Source organism: Pongo abelii, chromosome 10 (genome assembly GCF_028885655.2).
Source record: "Pongo abelii isolate AG06213 chromosome 10, NHGRI_mPonAbe1-v2.0_pri, whole genome shotgun sequence".
NCBI classification, from domain to species: domain Eukaryota; kingdom Metazoa; phylum Chordata; class Mammalia; order Primates; family Hominidae; genus Pongo; species Pongo abelii.
The window spans coordinates 96,572,286-96,577,180 of NC_071995.2; the positions used below are offsets into that span (position 1 = coordinate 96,572,286).

Sequence of the window (4,895 nt, forward strand, 5' to 3'; positions counted from 1 at the left end):
ATAATTTATCTCCAGCCTGCAGGATTAACACTAGAGTTGCCACTGATTCTGCATTAATAGCCAGAGGCATGTTTCATAAAATCTCTATGCTCCAGTTTCCTCAGGCAGGAAACGAGCGCTGAACTCTTAAGGTATCACTGTGGAGAACACAGCTTAAAGTCTTCAACTCCTATAGAGTTGCTCTGCCCACAAAACCATGAGCCCGACACTCAATCATGTTCTCTTTCCACTATTTTCCCAATGTCTGCCTATACTACTCAGGGGTTCCATTCCATTGCAAGTCTTAGATAACCCAAGTGACAGAATTTAAACACAAGTTCTGAGAGTAGTTGCCAGTGTTGATTTTTTGGGTGATGGATATTAGAGCCATGGTGTCTAATTCTCTTGGCTTTACTGCATGATCATGTCTTGGCTGATAAAGCTCCAGCCATCGTATCTTTATTCTAGGCAGAAAAAGGTAAGAAAGACTGTAGAATAAAGGCATGGGGTTATCCATTGTATCACAAAAGCAAAGGCCTTCTCAGAAGTCTCAAGAAAGGCTTCCTATTCATGTTTCCTTGGTCTAAATGATATTTCATGGACACCCATAGCATCTAGGCAGTCTGAAAATGTGATCTTTGCAACTTCTGTGAAAGGAGCAAGGGAAAAGAGGTTGGAATGAGTATTTAGAGAGCTATCACAATATCTGGCTCAGAAGCTCTCAATTAATATTTGACAGAACAAGGTCACCAGAACTGATTCTTGCTCCATTGGAAACTGATATGGGTCAAATTTTGGGACTTCAACATAGAGTTCCCCAAAGAAACCGTAATGGTGAGCCAGTAATACAGACAATATCACGGCAGAAAACGTAGATGGATAGATAAATAGAAGGAAGGAAGATAGATAGATAGAATAAAGAATATAGATATACTTTATTCAATGGAATAAAAATGTTTTGTTATGAAGCTCAGGTCCCCTAAACGACTCATCCTCTCCCCACCCACCTCTCCTTCCCAAATACACAAACTTACACACATATACAACAAATATACATCACATTAAGATAGGCACAGTGGCTCATGCCTGTAATCCCAGCACTTTAGAAGGCCAAGGTGGGAGGAGCACTTAAGGCTAGGAGTTCAAGACCACCCTGGTCTACATAGCAAGACTCCACTTCTATAAGAGTATAAAATAATTTTTTCATAAATAGGAAAATAGAGGAAATAAAAGTGAAGAAACGTTAAAGAAAGCCAACATACACACCCAAATCATTGTACACGTCTGTATACTTGGGGAAAGTGTACAAAATAGATACGATAAAAACAGTTGTGAATCATACATTTCTGCTCCAGGATGGAGAAGATATTTTGCACTCACAGAAAGGGGAGAAATAAGTACCCTGTGCCAGCAGCATGAATTGTGGGTCTTGGTTCCTTTCCCACTGCCTGTCTTCCTTCTCTTTTCCCCTGTTCCAACTCACCTCTTCTCACTGAAGGGGAGAGACATGGAGAGAAGGTCAGGTAGAGAAGGTATGTGAGGGCTTAGGGCATTACTCAGACTGTGTTTGTGAGCACCAAGGCTTGCTTCTTCCACCTCTGTAGCATCTCTCAGATCACCAGATTCTATTCCCAGTGATACTCGCTAGGTTCAGGCCTGAGTCTTCTCTAGCCCCAAATCATTGCAAGGGTCACCAGTTGTTTGTTAACTGGTCTCCCTGTTCCAGTGCAGATCCACAGTTCCCAGGGTTATTTTCCCCACTTTCTTTAAGAAGCATATATATATATAATATATATATAATATATATATGTGTATATATGTATATATGTGTGTGTGTGTGTGTGTGTGTGTGTGTGCATGCACTCACGTGCACATGTGTATTAGTCTGTTTTCATGTTGCTGATAAAGGCACACCTGAGACTGGGGAAAAAAAAGAGGTTTAATGGGCTTACAGTTCCACGTGGCTGAGGAGGCCTCACAACCATGAGGCCTCCCTCATGCCAGAAGGCAAGAAGGAGCAAGTCCCATCTTACATGGATGCTGGCAGGCAAAGGGAGAGCTTGTGCAGGGAAACTCCCATTTTTAAAACCATCAGATCTTGTGAAATTATTCACTATCATGAGAAGAGCACAGGAAAGATCCACCCTCATAATCCAATCACCTCCCACTAGGTTCCTCCCATGACACATAGGAATTGTGGGAGTTACAATTCAAGATGAGATTTGGGTGGGGACACAGCCAAACCATATCAGCATGTTCATACATACATGCACACATCCATGCATGTACATCCATAGACATACATGCCTGCCTATATATATATATATATGTCTATAGAATTGTTTATGTATGCACATACATTTGACTTGTAAAAATCAAGTAACAACACAAGGCTTAAAATGACAAATGAACATGGCCTGTCCCTCAACTCACCTCCCAATCCCAGTCCCACATTCTAGAAGCAACCTTTTCAGACTCTTAGCTACTTTTTTAGGTATTTGCCTCCATATTCCTAAGTAACGTATTTCCAACGTTCTTCCTTTTCTTTTTTTCTTTTTTTTTTTTTTTTTTTTTTTTGAAGCAGGGTCTTGCTCTGTCACCCAGGCTGGAGTGCAGTGATGTGATCTTAGCTCACTGCAACCTCAACCTCCTGGGCTCAAGCAATCCTCCCACCTCATCATCTCAAGTAGCTGGGAATATAGGTATGTACCACCATGCCCGACTTTTTTTTTTTTTTTAATTCTTTGTAGACATGATGTTTCCCTGTGTTGCCCAGGCTGGTCTTGAGCTCCTGGTGAATGATCCTCCCACCTCAACTTCTCAAAATGCTGGGATTACAGGTGTGAGCCACCACACCTGGCTGTTCTTTTTTAATGTATCAATTCAGCATCATCTATTTCTGTTGTGATCTTCCTTTGGCACAATTCTGATGGCAGCATCTGTCACTACATATGGCTGTGCAAACTGAGCATTGCCAGTCACCAGGAGGTACCCTTCACTTTGGTACTTCCCAGAGACATGCAACATAGTGGCCCTATCTTCCCCCTAGATGGAAGTTTTGAAAGCTGCATGTGGCCTGGGCCAGACCTGCCATACTCAGTCTCTCCAAGGCCACAATCAGTAGCCATGCACAGTTTCAAAGTAACTGCATGTGATGGTTAACTTACATATCACCTTGACTGGGCCATGAGATGCCCAGATATCTGATAAACATTATTTCTGGATATGTCTGTAAGAGTATTTCCATGAGAGATTGGCATTAGAATTTGTAGACTGAGTAAAGCAGATGGCCCTCCCCAGTATGGATGGGCATCATCCAATTCACTGATGGCTTGAACAGAACAAAAAATGGAGTAAGATTGGGTATTCTCTCTCTCTCTCTCTCTCTCTCTGTCTCTCTCTCTCTCTCTCTCTCTGACTGACTGTTAAGCTGAGACATGGATCTTCTCCTGCTCTCCATTTTTCTGGTCTCAAGCCTTTAGACTCAGACTGAAATCTATACCATCAACCCTTCACCTCTCAGGCCTTTGAACTACACTGCCAGCTCTCCTGAGTCTCCAGCTTGCAGACGGCAGGTGACAAATCATAGGACTTCTCAGGCTTAATAATTGCATGAACCAATTCTTGTTTGTGTGTGTGCATGCATGCGTGCATATGTGTGTGTGTGCATGTGCATGTGTATCTCCTATTGGTTCTGTTTCTTTGGAGAACCTAATACATTTCACATGTCTCATACCTGAGATGACTATCAGACATGGCCCTGGTAGGGTAGTAAGAAATTATACCAGAATTTGGATATTAGATGAGGTTGCATGCAGGTGGTACAAGAGGCTTAGAAAGTCTCTTCTCAGGACTTACCAATACCCAGTGGTCTCCACTCTCAACAGGCAAACAATCATCACTACCAGACCATTAAATCACTCACAATGAAGCTGGAGGGACTCTAGAGGCTCTGCTCACCCACAGCCCACAATCTGGAAGCCATCTCCTATTCTTTGTGGAAAATTCTCCCACTTGTACTTAGTTCATGAAGGCATAACTTGTAGAAGGGGTGTGTCAAAAGGTGAGACATCTTTAAGTACGGGAGCTACGCCTGTCTTTTTGACTGAAGCAGACCTAGCTCTGAGCCAGGGCTTGGTGGATATGAAGGGACTGGGCATGCATTCCATGAAGAAGTCATGAAAGTTTGTTTTCTGCCTCTATCTCTTTAGCAAGAGCCTTGTCTATTCCCTGAGAGGCTATATCCACTTCCAGGAGGCAAGACAAGTATCTAGGGGTACACAGAGCTCCTTTCCCTCCCTCCCTTCTTCCCTTCCTCCTTTCCTTCCTACCTTCCTTCTTTCCTTCCTCCCCTTCTTCCTTTCTTTCTTCTTACTTTCTTTCAAGTTTATGTTTGAGCACCCATGAACATTGTCTGTGAACTGGGCCTGATCTGAGGTTTAAAATATGGGATACTCTGATTTAAGCAAATAAGAAAAACCCCTAGCAATCAAAATACACAAGGCAGTATCTAGTCTGTATAAAATAATTAAAATATAGACTACTTTTTACCCATAAAATAAATCCTAGTGGGTTACAATTTTGAGGCAGCTACAATCTCCTCCATGAGAGAAGGTTCTTTCTCTTTCCAACAGGTAACTCATTGCTGTAAGAACTCTGGTCGCAAACATAACATCAGCAAGGTCTCCAGTTAGGAGGATGTTTGTTAGGTCATAAAGGTAGTAGTGACAGGAGGTACATAACAGAGAAAGATAGTACATCTATCTTCAAGCACAGATCAAGGAATTGGTGCCCGTATGGCTAGATTTGAAAGAAAATATATGTATATTATCCGGTTAAATTTATCCTTCCTGGCCGGGTGCAGTGGCTCACACCTGTAATCCCAGCACTTTGGGAGGTCAAGGCCAGTGTATCAC

The 4,895-nt window shown here is 42.4% G+C and overlaps 1 long non-coding RNA gene across 1 annotated transcript; it reads right to left on the reverse strand.

Moving 5' to 3' along the window:
- Positions 1-1,251: 1,251 nt before the first annotated feature.
- LOC129049202 (uncharacterized) lies at positions 1,252-4,667 on the reverse strand. The gene is made up of 3 exons (XR_008512082.1): positions 4,531-4,667; positions 4,311-4,411; positions 1,252-1,471 (listed from the first exon to the last, which is right to left on the reverse strand). It is a non-coding gene; the product is annotated as an uncharacterized LOC129049202 (long non-coding RNA).
- Between the last annotated feature and the right edge of the window lie 228 nt (positions 4,668-4,895).